The following is a 20,030-nucleotide window of genomic DNA, read 5'->3' as shown; positions in this document are numbered from 1 at the left end:
GGATTAAGCCACAAATTCAAAAGACTTGTGCTCAATTCTTAGTTACTCCTAAGGTTTTTTGCCACTTGCTTCGTTCATCTCTGGCAAGTAAAAATGCCAATTTGCTCTTTGGTTTGTAGTTTACATTAAACAGTAGGTTTCCCTATAACAACCTAAGTGAGTTAGTTCAAATGCTGGAGAAAGACAAGGGCATACAACCTCCGATAGAACTGAGCTTACTATAGCACAGTGGTATTCAAAGCTTCGGCTACATTCAGCACATCTTACTTTTCAACAGCCATCATCCTTCTTTAAAACTTGTTTAAACAGTACATTGAGGCATCACTGTTTGTGTGCAATAAATCTCAGAAGATTTCCTGTAGCAACATTTTGCTGAATATCTTTATTGTTTGGATATCAGTTGCCTCCAATAGGATTCTCATGGTAGAAAGAATGGAAATCACTGTGTCACAGTTTAAAGGTGCAAGAAAGACTGTCGACAGGAAAAGGAATCTCGTGTTTTAAAATCTCGTTGATGATGAGGTCATTACTGGCAGAAAGACTGTAAAGTATCTCTCATCCAATAAGCCACAATTATGCATGTGTGGAACAATTGACGAGGCATTTAGTGGTATTCATCTCTTCAGATCATTGCACAGGAATTTTAACGATAGGCAATCCACAGCTGATAGATTTCAGGACACGATCACCATATGGTAACAGAAGTTTTTTCAATGCAGACAGTATTAAACACTGATTCAGAAATGAAGCAGAGTAGGACCAAAGCCCCCCACCCCCACCCTTTTTTGTGCTTATGTTCCAACTTGTGATCTATTAACCATATGCCTGTGAAATCTGTCCTTCCTCCACATAATGCCATTTCTTGCTTTAAAGGGAGCAATCTGCTTTTGCCGCTTCGTCACATTAGCTGTGTAAAGCTCCTGCTTTATGTAAGTTTACCAGACAAAAAGTTAGTTATATATCGTGAGATAGAGCAGGGGGAAGAGTGGGAATGCTTCGAGGGAAGTGTAAATTGAAGTTATGTGTGGCTTTGGAGGTTGTAAAATGATGTGTAAATACACTGGTGAGTTGTACAGTGATGTGGTAGAACTGAGAAATCCAGTTTCAGAAAAAATTTCAAAAACTGATTTATTTTAGTTTCAAAATTGCCTAAAATTTGGCATTTTTGATTCTGTGGGATATGCCAGAGTATAATCGTTGCACAGATTATTTCCTCTCACATATGGTAAGCTCAATTTACACACAAGCAGTGAAATCGTTGGTTTAAATATGAAAGTGTAAAACCTATGTCACAAAAGAATGTTACCCATAAAATTCCACATCATTAGCACAGAGACCCTGCAAACACACAAAGAGATGCCATAAACCACATAATATGGAATACACATACCAAGATCTGATAAGCTACAAGACAGCATGAGGTTTTCTGAAAAGGATAAAAGTACTACTAGCAATAATATTAAGAGCAATAATTTTCTTTTGAAAGAATTAGGTGTTAAATGTGATACGAAGTTAGTATCATGATTCCACTTGGGGAAGTGCATAAAAATCTTAGATTAGTATCATCTTCGTGCTGTTGTAGACGATGTTCACAGAAACATGAGGGAAAAAGCGTGTGCCAGCACACAGGCCGATGCTCTGGAATAGCATCTAACAGGCCACAGAGCTTAATGTCCAGTCTGATGGGGCTGATCATTATCAAAAGCATCACAAACTTTCACTCCAGAAGAAACTATGGAGAGTTTTGGAAGTTAACCAAGATGCTGGTGAAATAGAGTGATTAGGAAGTTTACGTCACTGCCGATTCTCTCCTTTTTGGCCAACCACTGGCTATGAAATCTCTTTTTCACGATCAGTAGTCAAACTGCCTACCTTCAAGTGATTAACCATCACTCTGGTAGGCATTAACAGTCTCATCTGTGGAAGAGGGTAATTTATGGTTATTCTAGCACTACTAGAGGGGCGAAGAAAAATTTATACAGTTGTAACTCCTGACATGATTATTTACATAATTGTACTACAAAAATTTCTTTACCAAAATTTTGTCTAGTACATATTTTTGGCATCATGTGGTCACTCAAGGGCAGTGCTTTAATAATGTATCGAAAGAAGATACTTGTTGTACACGTGATTACAGCGTTGACATACTGACATTCTTTGACAAAACTGAAAATTTCCTGAAATGCACATTGCCAGAACTACTGGTTTCTTAATTCTCCAACTGAATGTAATGCACTAACAGCAGGAAAGTACCTTGTAATCTTAGTTGGACTGTAGCAGGAGAAGTGGTTTTAAGCAACATACTTAAAATATGTTGGGCTATGTGTAGGAGAAGTATCAGTCAACAGAGAAAAACAAGAGTAAGCGAGATAGGCACAAAAGGTCATGGTATTTTATTTTATTTTTTTATTTTGTGAGACAGATATAACTGAAGTAGGGGTAAGTGATGCTGAGAATAAACAGGCAATCACAGAGTAGGGAATTGCATGGTAAAAGGACAAGGTGAATGCTGAAGACAGAATACATATTTAAAAGCAAATAATAACCACAAATCTTCTCTCATTTCTGCATTAGAACACCTCGCAAAAAAAAAAAAAAAAAAATATTACAATTTTAGAATAATTGGGTGACTTACTTAAGAGAAAGAGCTTCACAAATTGAGAACGTCAATAGTGAGTTGGTCCATCTCTGCCCCTATGCTAGCAGTTATTTGACTCGGCATCAATTGAAAGGATAGAGTCGCCGTATGTCCTCCTGAGGGATATCGTGCCAAATTGTATCCAACTGGCATGTCAGATTGTCAAAATCCCAAGATGGTTACTGGACCCTGCCCATGACACTCCAAACATTCTCAACTGGGAATAGATCTGGTTACCTTGCTGGCCGAGGTAGGGTTTGACAAGCACGAAGACAAGCAGTAGAAGCTCTCGGCATATGCGGCTGGACATTGCCTCACTAACGTGTAAGCCCAGGAAAGCTTTCTATGAAGGGCAACAAAACTGGACGTAAAATATCATCGATATATTGCAAGTGTGATGACAATAAAAGGGGTCTTGCTATGAAAAGGAATGGCACTCCAGTCACTCCTGGTTGTCAGGCCGTATGGCGGGCAACAATCAGGTTGGTATCCCACTGCTGTCCAGGACACCTCCATACATGCTCTTCGGCTAGAGATTTCATTAACTGGAGGAGAACTGTTTTCAGTGACAAGTCGTCCTTCAAAATGTGCCCTGGTGAACAGTGAAGCTCTGTGTGGAGACGCCCGGAAAGCAGTGGGGTACCATCCTGCCTGTCACCCACCATATGACCTGACAGCCAGGAGTGAAGGTCTGGGGTGCCATTTATTTTTATAGCACGGCCCCTTTGGTTTTCATCCGCTACCGTGGGCAGCACGGTCACTGGATCTCTCCCCAATCGAGAATGTTCTGAACATTATAGACAGGTCCCTCCAACCACTTTGGGATTCTGACTAACGTGCCAACTGGACAGAATTTGACACAATATCCCTCAGGAGGTCATCTGACGACTCTATAGATACATCCCAAGCTGAATAACTATTTGCATAAGGGCCAGAAATGGATCAACGTGTTATTGACTTGCTTAATTTGTGAAGCTCTTTCTCAAATCGAATAAATCAACCAATTTTTCTGAAATCGTAATAGTAATCATTTGTTTGTCTGAACATGCACATCACTTTTATTGATTTCCATCCCATTCAGCTAATTCCTTCATGGTGCATCTTTTTTTATTCTTATTTTTTCAAGAGTGTATGAAGTTATGAAGAGTGTATGTTCTTTACAAGACTATCTGCAATTAAGGTACACGGATTAAAAGCTAGATACTATACCACACAGATGAAAATAAGTGAATGGAAACAAATCGATTTGAAATCTCTACCTCAAGCATCTTAGCCTAACACACTACTCACTACACTACCTGACCACCATTGTCATGCTGTACAAGATGAAGGAACTCGTTGTGCATGTGATTACAATAATGCTCAATCGCCATTTTTGATGTCCAGGTGCACAAGATGAGAAAATGTATATATTCCTTCAGCCTTTATATTAACATCATAATGTAAAAATAGCAATCAATGGGCTTAGCTTTTGAAAGTGAAAACAGGTAAACAACGAATGAGTCATTTGCAGCAATCTCTGAATATACAGTGGCCAACAGCTGATAGCACATCAGTCAAAATAATTTCATTAGCAGGCGTATCTACTCTGCGAACTCTCCAGCCAAAATACAGAATAAAATGATGTAAATCGACATATAATTTACATCAAAGGAAGAGCTATTTAGAATGAACATTTGTCGGTTACAGCTGACTTCTAATCCAATAATCATATAATCCAGAACTTACATCACATAGTAACTTTTGGTGGGTGCAGTGATCTGCTCAGATTAAGAAATTCTGCTTACAAATAGAATTATGCAGTATGACCATAAATCAAATGGCATGTAAAAAGGAAACTCATATATTTCACAAAACTAACAGAAATTAGTGCCACAACCACATCATTTAAATAAGAAACTATAACATATTCAGTTTCGGCCACTGCTACTGCAATATTAACTGCAAACTTCCTGTGAAGAAGGACTGATAGGATAACACGAAACCTAAGAATGAGTGCCATTTGAAGTGAATAAGATTTTGCTGAAGAACAAAGGTGAAACAAAATCAGCAGACCAGTAAACATATTTTGAGTGCATCATTGGTGAAATAAAAAATTATAGAAGGGAAGAGGATGAAGAGTGGGATACTGCCAAATAAAAGATACCTTACAGACCAGAAGGGGTGGTGATTCATTTTGTTCATTATTAAGTACAATTTCCAAGATTACTTTATACTTATTTGTGGGTGTCATTATTCATTAAGTATCCTGGTGTACTATACTACGGCATAAGGCTCTTATCATTATTTGCTTCATCCTTCCCTGTTCCTTTTCCAGATGACTGAGTAAAAATTGTTAAAATCAACATTATCTCTTATCCTTGTATGACTTACACAATGGGGACAGTAACACTGTGTAGAAAGAATAACTGTTTATTTGCCTTTATGTGAGTGTGAGTGTTTATAAGCCTAATTTTATTTTGTCACAGTGGAAACGACATACAAGGAGCTGAAGAATTTATTTAGGTTGAGTCTTGTTGTTAGCAGAATTTCTTGACCAGCAGATAGGAAAGGTACAATCAAGCTTTCAGGGCACGTTTCTCACATATAGTAGATGAAAAGTCTTATACGGACAGTGCTTTTATTTCCATGTTAGAACATATTTTCTACAAGTCTTCATTGTGCATCAATTATGAGGAACGCACAAGAACGCTCTTTTTTATATGAGATGTTCAAAGTGCTCACCAGTAGCATTGACATGACCATTAACCCACTGCCACAATGAATCCCAGATGTGCTGTGTTGCATGCTGTTTTGTAGCCTTCTACAATGCAATTCTTGGGGGTTTAAGTCTGGAGAATGTGGAGACCATGGGACTGGCCCATCCCGTCAACAGACAAACTTACAAGGCACCCTCATAGAGTAATCTACATCACACGCTTGTAGATGTGCCTTTATCGGAATGACCAAACATGTACTTCATGCCAAATGAAACTCCTTGTTATTTCAGTTTTAATGTTTGTTCTTCTTTTTCTTCTCCTTCTACTTCTTCAAGTACCTTGTCCTCCAAGAACACTGGTGATCGATAGCAAGACCTGCATTCATGCTGAAGTTTTCTCTGGGGAATAAGTATGAGGTGGTTTCCTGTTGCCTTCCTTTGAGACTGCTTGTACCATTATGACTACACTCTCAAATGTGTATTACATCACTGTATCAGCTGATGAGATCTACACTCATGCCAATGTGCACTAATACTGATGCTCATGCTCTCCATCATCATGGATTATGGTGGCATTGCCTCCACTGAGGGACCATATCCCTCCCTAAACACTCACCTGCCCAATGCTGTTGCCCGTCTAAGGTTGTCACGAAATATCCTACTATCCAACTCCTAAATAACAGGATTAATGTGGATGGGCCAGATCCATAGCTTCCACATTCTCTAGACCTGAAACACCCCAGACTTTTACTTAAGGAGGCATTTCGGAGCTCTCATGTATCGAATTGCAGTGCAAGAGGCACAGTGTCCTTTTGCCCATATTATGAATGGCTGCAAAACCAAACACAATACTTCCGGGATACATCAGTGTTTCCAGAGTTCAGTGATACATGTATCAGTACTAACAGAGAGCTTTTTAAATATTTCATCTAAGAAAATGGATATGTGTGTGTGTGCGCGAGTGTATACCCGTCCTTTTTTCCCCCTAAGGTAAGTCTTTCCACTCCCGGGATTGGAATGACTCCTTACCCTCTCCCTTAAAACCCACATCCTTTCGTCTTTCCCTCTCCTTCCCTGTTTCCTGATGAGGCAACAGTTTGTTGCGAAAGCTTGATATTTGTGTGTATGTTTGTGTTCGTTTGTGTGTCTGTCGACCTGCCAGCACTTTCATTTGGTAAGTCACATCATCTTTGTTTTTAGATATATTTCATCTAAGAAAAGAGTTTCACATGGTGTGATAGGGCCGTTCTGTTCTTGTGTTTCCTTTGAGTAACGTATTAAGGAGTTAGTCTATAAGCCTGCGATCTTTTCAACTGCCTTTCTACGTACAAATCCAATTCCTCCTATTACTTCAACCAAATTTGGAGCAGCTACACTTGAGCATTTTTAGTGTGACTTCTTTATAAAAGAATCTCTTTCCTACACAACCTACAGTTGGAAAAGACATGAATATCCTTGCCAGTATCAAAACTGAAAGTGATATTTTCTGCTTAAAAGCGTGAATGCATGTCAATATGACTTATGATGAACAATGGGGAACACGCATGAAGCATACATTAAAGGAAAACCACTAGGTAGTGGAAGCATTGTAAAGGCATGTGGACTGTTCTATTTTTGTTCTTTACAATGATTAAATTCGTATAGAAGACATACTTAATTAATTTCCTTCCCTGATGGTTATTTTCACCCACAAAAAACTGATTCTCTCTTCCCCTACCTGAAAGAGTGTAGCCTCTTTCAGCAGCATAATATGCCTTCAATAAAAATTTTCCAGATATGTGACTGTATCATGCTAAACAGACCAATATTTTGGCAAGTGTTGCAAATGGCCTTTAGCAGGGTGGGGTGGTTATTACTGAATGAGTGGCACATTCAGACTTAACATATTATTATTTTATCTCACTCCTAAAGTCAACTTGTGAGGAACGTCAGTGACTCTATTGTTGATTGGTTGGCAAGAGTGGGGAGGTGGAGAGACTGATACCCTTAACTAACAACAGTTTTTAATTTTATTTTAATTCTTTTGGCCAGTTTGATAAATCAAAGGCATAACAGTATAGTGAGGTAGTACTGTTCCCATATAGCCTGGTGCTGGCCGAGACAACACAGTGGGTCATGTGTCTTCGGCCACTATTTTTAATGCCATGTCTGACAGGGCAGCCTTGATAGCACTGCTGGCAGCCTAGATGATGGAAGTCTTATTTGTCATGATGACTTATTTTGGTAGGCAGTTTCACAGTCTCAATCTCATCTCATCTCATATCTCTTTTCCTGAAGATTCACCGTCTGTCCAAAAATTTCCAAGACTGATTTTGTTCCTGGTGTGTAAGTGACGTCTGTGAAGTAACTACATTGGCAGCTTGAACTAACTGTAAGCAATAGATGTGCAACTGACCAGCCAGTAGTGAGCCAACAATGTTACACAGTGGATGTGTGACCGTAGTGGGTTAACACAGCGTCTCAAATCACCAAGAAACGACATCTATAAATCAAGTGTTCCAGACATTCTTCAGAATCTTTTGAAGAAGAGAAAAGTGTGTGAGAAGTTTGTCCCCCTCATCCCGTGATATACACCTGTTGTTACTTGACTGAAATGCAAAATGCAGAACTCTTTTCTCGAAATATTCATCACATGTGACAAGACTTGGTGTTAGTAATATGAACATATCACAAAACAACAAAGTGCAGAAATTCAAATGAAGGGTCAACACTTTGACGATAATTGACATTTGAGTCAGTGTGATGTGCTAGTTGAACAATGTTCCAAAGAAGGACTTTTCTAAGAGGTTCACATGGTTGTATCAATGTTCTGTGTGCTGTATTCCAGTGGTGCGAGGCGAACCATAATCTTAACTTTTCCCTCTTTTTTTATTAATCCAACACAGAAACTTTTTGTACTGATGGTGAAAGTGACTATCTAACTATTATGCTGTTTTCTTGGAAATGTTTGGTGTGATGTCCTGCACACATCCCTCTCACTGACAGGGAGATTTCTGTTCAGACTCATTTTAAATGATTTTGAGTTTTATTTAGCTGACTGATTAAGGATTTCATTTGGAGCCCATATTTTTGTTGTTATATCTGCTGTTGCTAAAGCAGAGATATAAACAACCAACTGTAGACTTTTCAGTGCAAATCTGTGTTGAGTTTTTGTAAAAAAGTGGAATCATGTCTTCCAACATGCAACCACATGAGAGACAAAATGACTAAAATCATCAGGACAGGCAAAAAATAATTGTTAAGTACCATTTTATTAAAGTGAACAAAATTTAAATTCAATTCTTTTAAATATATGACTAGTATATGTAAAATCAAAACTGTATACTATTACAGAAAAGCACTGAAGATGCCTTTCATGTAAAGGCAAAACAAGAGGTGTTTTATTTATATACAAATGGTCTAACCAAATATTAATGGGAGATATCCTCATCTCCATAACATTATCGTGGTAAACACATATACTGTAATATGTGACATGTCTGAATAAAATAAGCATTCTCTATAGTTTCAAATGGATTTCACTGCTTGTGTATTATTTGTATTGTAATTGCCAAATTTGAATCTTGTTCACTAAGTTTAGCTTCTGATTCACTGCAAATATGCACACAGAGGAATTCCACTGTACCTAACTAAATAGGGAGAGAAAGAATGAAACAAGAAGAGAGCAAAGAGGGAAAATGGCATTAATCAAAATATTCACTATGGAAGCACATTTGAGCAAACAAAATGTTTCCTTCATCATTGCTACCAACACAGCAGCAATTCCCAGAAAACCTGATAGGGAGTGTGTATCGGCTGATTACTTAATGAGTCCTTACAAAATAACCCAAATGGAAAACACACACATACTGTAAGAATCACCACAAAATCAGATAGCCAGAGCACGTGAAAACTAAGAAAAGCAGAGGATACATAAAATGGGCATATATTTATTAATGGTTCTACCAGTTATCTATATTATAGTGAACATAAAACCTTTGAGTTGGCTCTACCATACACATCCCTAGAGAGTTTCCAGCCTGATCAACTTTTGCTATCTATTTCATCCTTCACGCTGCGCAATGAAATATCTAGCAAAAAAATATTGATTCAAACTATATGAGAAGGTGATTATTATTATTATTATTATTATTATTAGAGAGAGAGAGAGAGAGAGAGAGAGAGAGAGAGAGAGAGAGAGAGAAGGAAAAGGTCAATATTAATTTGCAGAAAATTTATGAGTGTTGCATACACACACATAATAGGTCATAAAACTGGACTAGTTTCATAGTTCCCCTTCTTCTATCATGGATTGTATAGAAAAATAGAAAGGGAAAATCTCTGCTGTAATACTTGACTTCTGTTTTTTCAATTTCCTTGTCCGTATAGCTGTATTCTTTGAAAGTTTATTAATTAACTAGTAATCGACTTCCAAATACTTAAATCCCGCATAATGACAGTCAAGAACCCAAACCTGCACAGCTCACAAGACTGCAGCAACCTTTGGCCAACGACTGCTGACACGCCGTTCAGTGTGGCATCTGGATTATGAATAGTAGTTTACCAAAACAGATACAAGCGCCTGCACAGTAAGATAAACTCATCATACTGTTTTATCAGTTCATCATACTATTTATCAAACTGTGGAGCGAAATGTATCTGCATTGTGATAAACTTTTGTTCATCACGCTCAGTGTAGTTCGCCTATACACAACTGTTTTCTCTAGCTTTGGTTGAAAACTTCTTGTGAATATTCATACCATAACTGTTGAAGACAGTAATTTGCTGAAACTAGTAATAAGAACATTGTTGTACTAATTAATTATCCAGAGTAAATAATAATAATAACAACAATGTTAAAAAAGTTACTGAAGAAAATATCAATCACATGATTTCCAAGTGACACTTCCTGACTGGAGATTCTTGCATGGCTGTGTTGACTTAGCCGATGCAGCTACATAAGGCGGGTGACCTTGAACGAGGTTCGCCTGGCTGCCGCTAGGGCTCGGGGACCGCGCTATAGTTCTAACTAAGCGCCGTCCGCTGGAAAAACATGCTTCCGGCCGCCATTGCGGTTTATCGGCGCGTTATTTCCTGCCGCACCCAATTCTTATCAGTTGGAGCATCAGCTACTGAGGCAGCTGCGTGCTCATTCAACTCGAGGCAGCCGCACGATACGCACAGCCATGCCGTACAGGAGGAGAATCTACAGAAGAAGGAGCAGAATGCCAGTGTACAAGAGTGTTGATAGTTTTTCAATTACTCCGAATGAAACTCGACAGCAAGAATTACTACAAGGACCTATTACCTTTGTTGGTTGCAAGATTCAAATTTCTTGTACAAATTCCAGCATTTGCCTTTCAGTAGATGGGAAACCATGGAAACCCAAATCCAGATGGTCGGACAGACTTGAACTGCTGCCTTCTTGTATGCGAGTTATCAGGTCCACATGATTTAATCCACATATAATGTTTTTAATGTACACCCTTTAATGAGACTACCTCTGAGGAACATTAAGGAGAAGGGTACGCTATCATACTGAGTTTTCTGCGGACTGCCAGAAAGTGCGGAAAAAAAAGGAAGGGTGGAGGGAGGGAGGGAGGGAGGGAGGGAGGGGGGGGAGAGAGAGAGAGAGAGAGAGAGAGAGAGAGAGAGATATTTTTAATATTATTTACAGTTATTAAAAAAATTAATGTAAGGGTTGCTTCAGCTTACATTTTGTGAATTTGTTGTGCCAAATTCATCAGAGGTACCACTAGTTACTACGAATATATGTATATTTATGTGAAATTTGAATTACTGCGATACAATCTATTGTTTGTGGAAGAAACACTAAACAAAATATGCACACAAGCAATTCTGAAATTTCAGAGATTGTTCGCATCCTCAAAACTGCCAAGTCCAATATATTTTGCGCAGTTTGTAGAGCGACTCCACACAAAAATGTAAAACCTGCTTGAAATTCGTAGATAAAGATTAGGAGTTGATGCAGGATGGCTTTTGTATTATTCAACATATTAATTTTTTTAACATTGCCATTTCAGCTGTTATAAATAACTTTAAGATACCTCACGACTAAAAATGACTGTAACTAAAGAATTGTTAATCACCAGCTCTTGGTGATCGAAACTTGACTTTTCAAGTGCTGAGTCCAAGTTCTCAGTCAGACTATATCAAAAGGAAGTGACACAGTATTATATTGGTACTCATGTGTTAAAAGTCCAATATCAAAATGATCAGACACAGTCAGGTAATAAGAAACTAAAACAGTGGTGCATACCTATGAGGGAGACTTACATGCAAGACTTATCCTAAGCACCCATGCAGTGCATCCTATCCAAATCCTGTTATATTCTATCAAGGCAGTCATACACTAGACCAACAAAGGCCAATGAACAACAACCAACTGCCTCATTGGCTGAGATTTGCTTAATGTCTATGTGTGGCAAATCAGAACCAACAAAGCAGTTGGCCTCAGTTGCAGTTCAGACTGCCAGTGGTAACATCAATGCCGGGCAGAATGTCCACTGATTCAGTAGCCTGTTGCATGGATGTGTGTTTATTGTGTCTAAAAATACTGAAGTATAGAGTGGAATATGGAGACAGCACTGAAGCTGATAATTTTATCATGAATGGGAATGTTTACGGGACCCTACAAACTGCAAATATAAAAACAAATTGAAGAGATCAGGTTCTTGGAAGGAAACAAGTGAGCTGTTAGAAAATGATGTGAACGATGTGGAAAAGAAAATGGAATCTTTATGGATATCTTTTTACAGCAAGTACACCTCTCCCAAAAGAAATTTTAGGGTTTATGTAATGCAATAACAATTCAATATCTGCAGATCTCATTTGCAAAAAATTATGAAATAGCCCATATTCCAATTTAGCCTTAAGGTCAGAGGCAAATTTTGTCCCGCCACACTGCTCCTCACTTTTTAAAAAAGTGGTAAGCCACGAGCATCATTTCTTCCTCTATTTCTTCATCTGATGATCAGCTTCTTGTAGTAAAATAAATGCTGCACATGCAGTGACTGCTAAATGCTCTCCTCCCCTCATAATATCATCTGGTGAAACTGTTATTAAAATGCTACTTTATAACAATAACAAAATGACAGCAACCTCAACAAGCCATCAAAATCAACTGAGATTCCACATGGCTGAATCCCCTGATCCCAGCCCCTTGGTTGGTGAAGGTGACAGGCCAAATGCCAATGCATCGGCAACCATTTTTGCGAAAGTCCATTGGCTGTTGTTTGTTTGACTTTGTTGGGCTAGTGTGTACCCACCTTCAGAGGCAGGGCCACATTGTGAAAGCAGCCACATCATGTACAGATTCTACAGTAACTTCAACACAGCCTTTCGTGTCGGCACAACGACTGATCAGCTGCTCACTTGAATGAATGGCCACCACCAAACGGCACCCTAGGGCAGAGTTTACCAACCTGTGGCAGGACATGGTGCTGAGCACAATGTGATTTTTTCAATGGTGTTTCCCAACCCGTGTAATTTCAATCACTCACCCGGACTTGCTGACCTGCTCCTCCTAGTCTACTCCTCTGTGTCGTCATGTTCTACACATGACAACCCCTGTCTGCACCAGAGGAGCGAGCTCACCAGTGCAACATTACTGTCTTGTGCACCTGCTACCCCCCCCCTCCCCCACTCTCAGCCACTAGTCACCCTTTATCGATCCTCCACCCCTCTCAACTTCTTCTCCTATCACCCACACAATGACTGCAGTCACCTGCAGGGCAGGTACAACCCAGGTGGTCAGGATTATACAGTAATGCTTGTGCACATGTATATATTTGTATTCTGTGTTACTTATTTCTGGAGACTTGCATCATCAGACAACTTAGAAAAGTTTTCAGTCTTTCTTGAAGTTTCCTGTCATATTTCAGGGGCCGGCCGCGGCGGTCTCGCGGTTCTAGGCGCGCAGTCCGGAACCGTGAGACTGCTACGGTCGCAGGTTCGAATCCTGCCTCGGGCATGGATGTGTGTGATGTCCTTAGGTTAGTTAGGTTTAAGTAGTTCTAAGTTCTAGGGGACTTATGACCACAACAGTTGAGTCCCATAGTGCTCAGAGCCATTTTGAACCATATTTCAGGAATGTATCTGAAGTAATATTTTCCTCTTCCAATATTTCAGCTGATAATCTTACAGCCATTTTCAAGATGGGTTGCTGGCATAATTTAAACCACTTAACACAATACTGTTGAGTAATGTGTGTGTGTCAGAAGTAACGCTGCCAGAACAAAAGCACCAGATGTTGACAAACCATTGTGTGTCTCGGGGTAAAGAAAAGTCAGTACAGAGTCAGCAAATCCACAGGCTTGTGAATTATGTGATCAATCATTAAAGTGTATGGCATGTGTTGAAGACAGTGAAAACTGAGAGCAGTGATTCCTCTGAGAGAGCAGATATCAAACTAATGATTTTCAAGATTTGTCAAGCTGGAAATCCATGTCTTGGTTAAGCATGTTGCCTGCTAATTGCATTTCCACAACTTCCTTGATAACTGGATCTCAATAGGATGATGTTGACATCAGTATCTTTATTTTCCCTCAATCCTTGGAATGGACAGCTACTATGTTCAGCAATTGCAGATTTGTTGAACTGTACGAGTCTGAAGTGACGCTGGTGTTTGGTGCACTCAAAAAGTCTGCGGTGGCTGAACATTGTAATTTCACTGGGAATTTCATGGATTCCTGGCTACTTACTCATCCTATTCTGGTAGATAACTTCTCAACTGAGAAACCACTCATTTCACATCTGCACTCTCAGATCAACTATAGTTCTGAGTCTCTGCTGCCTAATGTTCCAATGCATGTCATCCGTTTTAATAATCAAACACATAATTCGTAAGCTCTGTGTGTTTGCTGTCTCTGCACTTCCTTTCTTTTACTCTTAGGCGCACAATGTTTTATCTACAAGTGACGCTCTTGTTGCTGACAGTGTTATCTCTGACACAACTAACCTTGAAGATGGAGTAAGGTTATCAGCCAAAATATTGGAAGAATAAATAATACTAGCTTGGATGTACCCATGAAAGATTATGCAATAGCTTTCAGTCTTGCTTATGATCCTATCAGCCGCTCAATGCCTCAAGTACACAATGGGCTGTAATATTTACTTTTTGCATTATTTATACTCAACAACAGTTTTCATTAACATATTTAAACTGAACAATAAATAATATTAAAAATAAAACACGGGAGATTAGGGTAATTGTGCTTGTGAGATGAATAACGTCATTCAGGCCACAATATAGTGGCCTCAGCTGAGGCTACTACATCAGAAATAAAAGAATTACGCACTGAAGATATTAGTACAATGCAAAAAGTAAATAAGTATATTTGCAAAGAAAATGTGACAACTATAAAAACTGTGACAACAGTTTGTGTAAAACAGATAGAAAATACAAAAGAGGATTGATTATGTAAACATGTTGTGGAAATTTAGCAGATATGAATAGCTGTTGGACTGAAGTAATTCCAAAAGCTGTAATTTTGAGTGGTAGGGCTGAAGATGGAATTGTGTGGGGGCAGGGGGGTGGGGTGGAATGGAAGGAGGGAATTAACATCTTGTTGACATGAACATCTTTAGGGCAACATACTAGCTGAGTAAAACAAAAATGGGGCAAGAAATCATAAGCGAAGTCTTTGAAATTTTTCTGGAACTGGCTGGAAGTAGTTTCAAGACACTCTGAAAACCTTGAGGATTTTGGGATGGAGATTTAAATCCTGCTACTTCCCTTCCTCCCCCTTCAAAAGTACAAGATGATAGAAGGGCAGGAGGAAGGAGAGAGAGAATCCGAATTTTCTTGTTAAAGTGAAAAAAATGGATTTATCAGGTTTGATTCCATAGGTAAATTGTACTCAGCCTCTGAGATGAATATTCCAGTTGGGACTATGTGCACATACAAGAGTTTGTAATGTTTTAAATTACATTTACTGCACTGGAGATTGTCACACACTGACCAAAATCTAGATATGAAATAAATATCATTTGAGACTGATTGCTGTATACTCTTTACTGCTTGGAATAAAATAGATGTCTCATTCATAACTACTGAGACTACTCATTTCTTCAAAAGCTTCCTGGAAATACTATAAATTTTAATACTGACTAGTGTTATTCAAGAGTTGCCCCATTATGCTAGGCACAGTCATTACAAAGATAACCATTCAGATCATGGGCTGATAGCACATGATGATTACATACATTGATAGGATAGGCTAGTTTTGTGAATATCTCTTTGGTGGTTAGTTCCTCGTAGTTTAAGATAAATATGAGGTAGCTTAGCTGAATTGGTGTTGTACTTGTGTGATGTAGGCACTGTTGCTGGGTAGATAGACAAGCTGTTCGAAGCTGTGACAAGTCAAATAATACACGCTACAGTTCAATAGAGTGCATGGTCACAATGGAGATGGTGGCTGACAAGAGGACTGGCAATGTCAGTAAACAAAGACAATTTTGCTAAAAAAATTTTTCTACTTATGAATTGATTTGCAGCTTTCTTTCAGTGAGGCATTCTGATTCTTGTAATGATGAGTGTCTGAAGATAGCAGCTGATCAAAATTATAAATGTGGTAGAGCAGAAATATTTTCTTAAATTGCCATCAGTATATTTTACACAATTTCGATCCCCCGAAACAAAATTTCATTTGGTGTTAACACTATGCCTTTCATTTTGACAAAAGGATGAAAGTCTGGAAACAGAATTAAAATATAATTATTGCTAAATTGTGGTGATGGTATCTTCTGTCATCAACGCTCCCTGCCACAGCGGGGCAAAAAGTTGTTTATTTATTCCAACAGGCAATCTTACATCTTATAATGAAGTTTTTAAAAAAATCATTACTCAACAAAGATGCTCTAGCTGAACTCCCACTTGAATGCCTAAATAAGAGAAGATCAGGCTGGAAACTCAACCTTCACATTTCCTGAATTAGAAAACCTTTCTAGCCAACAAACAGCAGATTCAGAATGGAAGTAGCACTTCTTGTTGCGTAGAGCATGTACCCTCTGGTTTTCAATCTGATAAGACAGTTTTCTCGATGGGCTCCAGGTGTTAATGAATTACACTTCACTTTCGCATACACTTTATTTTAGCATACTGCCTATCTCATGCTTCTTTTCCTTGTAGAGCTCATATTATTTGTCTGCAAGGTGTGGACTGAAAAAGAAGCTGTCTGCTTGAGATTAATGTTCCTCTTTGTAAGGGCTTTACACATTGGAAATGTGAAATACAGATAAATTTTGCACTTAAAAATGCCTCAAGTTTGGACAACAAAAAGTAACGTATAGTGGGTAGATTAATAATAGACTTAAGAACCAAAAAAGCATTGTGTGAAACATCATTTAATAAGCTAGGGAAAAAAAGTGAAATTTTACCCAATACTGCCATTCAGAAGGCATGTATTTTATTTTACTTTTGGACACTTCTTCAATTTTAGAGATATATGGTGGTAAGGCCACTACAGGCATAGGAAGAATGGGTCTGATAAGGATTTTCCAAAAACAGATACAGAAAAGAGCATACAGAAGTAGAAGAGAGAAACCTACAAAGAGAAACACTGAAGCAGGAAGCCAAGATACTACAGTAAAAAGAAGTACAGGTAATAGAACAAAATACAGTAAGAAGAAAGAGAAGCCACACAGTTTTACAAAGACAATACATATCAATAGGAATAGGCTAGAAGCAACACTCAGAATGATTAATAAGTATATACACCAACAGAGGAGGCTGTAAGATAGAAACAGTGAAGTGATGGAAAGTCTTACTAGAGAGTGCAGTGGAGTCTGTCATTTCAGCTGCCAGAATTCTGTTGTCCCTTTCAGCTTTGATCCACATAGCAGTCATAGCTCTTGGTGGAGTGGTGAAATACAGAACTTAACAAATTAAATAAACTATCACTCAGAGGATAAAATGTCACAACTCTTTCCTGTTCATCTCAATGAAATCTATATGTAAAGAAAAATTATTATGCTACAACCGCTTTTTTATCCAAACAAATAAATGCATTTCGTAAACAGTCTGCTGTTGGAAAATGCCTACAATTTTTGGCACATGCGATGTTCACAGTCCCTAGAAGTGGTTCTTTTTTTGCACTCTTTGAAAGCTGAGATCCATGTCAGAGCGTCTCGTTAGTCTCAATGTGCTCTGCAGGCACCACTGCCATTTGCTTTAATGCCAACTCAAGCCTGTTCCACCAAAAACTGTTTACTTGTCAAACCAGGTACCAACTCTTCTGTGGGGCTTTCCTTGTCTAACAGAATTTCATCTTCACAGTGGCCTCAGTGCTCATCTCTGAGAAATGGTGACGGCTCATGGCATGTTGATAAAGGTTGGCATGACTCAATGTCTCACAGACAGGTCCAGAAAGCTACCCACTCTTTTTCTGTCAACACAATGAGCAAAGATATGTATCCATATTTTTTCCTAATATCACCTTGAATTAAACATTAACATGGAACATGTTAAGTTGTTATGATATATTTAAAATTTTCTACATAATCTGATCATACTGGAAACTTACCATCTCATTACAGAAACCATCTCATTACAGAAACACATCAGTCACGACCACACAGATTCTGGTGTAATTTTCTCAAAATGTACCATAGACACATTTGACCACAGAGGCATGAATATATAATATTAACTTATATCCTTCTACTGGCAACAGAACTTAGAAGATGCTGTATAGAATGTGTAACAACAAATTAGGGTCTAATGAACCAAAAACTTCTAGAAAGTAATAAATATTAGTGGATCAAACACTTTTTTTTTTTTTTTAATTTCCAACCTTACATACATCATCTTAAGCAGGGAATATAATCCTGGATATCCAGCCAAGCTAATTCTTCGGTGCACTATTTTGATAAACTATGCTGTTACCTTCATCAGATGGTGTGGAAGCTACAGTGCTGAGTGAGTGTACTCTATTACCCTCACTCGCATTTGATGAAGACAGTTAGATTAATAGATTAATCATCACAGCGTTATGCACAAAAATGGAGTCATCAGCTTGTACCATACTGGAAAAAAGGTCACAAATCAAATATTCTGCATTGACCCCAGGACCCGACGGTGCCCCTATTGGATTCTCTAAAGAATTTGTTCCTGAATTAGCCTCATTTTAATAATGATATGTTGTAGATCCCTTGGATAAAAAAAAACTGCCCGATAGTTGAAAGAAAGCAGTATCGTCAGATTAAAAGTTTATGATTGACTCTTGGTGCTACAGTGTTGCTACATCATCTACCTCTCAGTTAAAGGTGACACAAAACACAGTGGGTCCCTTCACAAGTGCTGAAATGCTGTTCATGTAACATGGAGCAGTGTTTGCAGCTGCTGCCATCAGGTATGGTAGGAACACAAGATGCACTGTCCACAGCTGATTTATGATCAACAACTGAACTGTGTCAGACAATGTGTTTTGTAGCCCTGAATTTACACTTGTGTCCTAACCTAACCAGAACCTCTTGATGCGCAATGTGTTCGAGGAAATGGTGGTCAGCAACCTGCGGCAGAATTATTAATCGTGCCTGCTTTGCTCAGGGAAATTACAGCTGACCTGTATGGACATTTCAGCATTAAAAGTTAACTGTAGCATCTCGCTTTTGCAACACAAGCTGACACAATACCGCCCGATGAGCAGTCCTGCTTACAACTCACCTATAGGTTATAGGCAACACTAGCAGATTCCAAACAAAAAAAAACAATGATAGGAAGAAAGATAAGAGCAAATAAAAATCAATACAATGATGAAAGTGATGCAACAGAAGATTAAAATAAAAAATTACACTAAAACCAATTAATTTAAAATAATAATTAAAAAAAATTAAAATATGAATCACCCAATGAGATTGTTACCACACCCTTCTGCACAACAGACTGGAACTATACGATAGTGCTACGGAAGACCTTTACTTTGTACTTTTATGTGCTTTTATTTATAAAACCAATTGCAATGATCATTTGCTGCCTTCAAAAAGTTTGGTTTTATGCCATTTCGTATGAAGTTTGTCTACTGTTGGCTGATATCTGAACATAATAACTGAACATGTGAAGCCAAATCGCGTCTTGTGCTAAAGAATCCAGTAGCCTTTGGCAAGTGGTACAAAATGTGCATATTTTGTTACTATCGTTTTGTGTATGTTGATTCCACTGTGTTTATCATGTTTGATGAAAGGGCCGGACACAGGATTTGGGATCCAAACACAACAAAGGAAAAATGCCACACAAGAAATTGGAAATGAAGTGCCATTTGTTGTGGCAGTTTGGCGACAGGGAACAGTTCAGGAGTGACGCTGAGTGCTCCAGTTGGAGGACGACACCTCCAACACGTGAAATGTCAACTATCAAGTAATTTTAATCAGACTATAGTCACAACCACCTACAAGAAGGGTAGCAGAGGTGATCCACAAAACTATAGTTAAAGCCAAGTACAAGAAGGGTAACATAATCAATCCACAAAACTCTGTCCAACATTTCTGATACACATCTGATGTCGAATCTCATAACATATTCTAAGTTCAAACATAATGGGGCACATCAAACAAAATGAGCTGCTCCATGCCAAGCAGCATGGATTCTCAAAACATTGATCCTGTTAAACCCGATTCGAGCTTTTCTCAAATGACATCCTGAAAGCCATGGGTCAAGGTAATCAGGACGATTTCTATCACAACTTTTGAAAAGCA

General features: G+C 38.5%; 1 protein-coding gene across 1 annotated transcript in view; it reads right to left on the bottom strand.

The window, feature by feature from the left end:
* The window catches only part of LOC126213013 (coiled-coil domain-containing protein AGAP005037-like), a 257,242-nt gene that overhangs the window by 57,662 nt on the left and 179,550 nt on the right, over positions 1–20,030 (bottom strand). The window lies entirely within an intron of this gene.

The sequence above is a fragment of the Schistocerca nitens genome, chromosome 11 (genome assembly GCF_023898315.1).
Source record: "Schistocerca nitens isolate TAMUIC-IGC-003100 chromosome 11, iqSchNite1.1, whole genome shotgun sequence".
Taxonomy (NCBI): domain Eukaryota; kingdom Metazoa; phylum Arthropoda; class Insecta; order Orthoptera; family Acrididae; genus Schistocerca; species Schistocerca nitens.
Note: the sequence above shows the minus strand (reverse complement) of the source record. Positions and strands in the feature narration are given on the sequence as shown.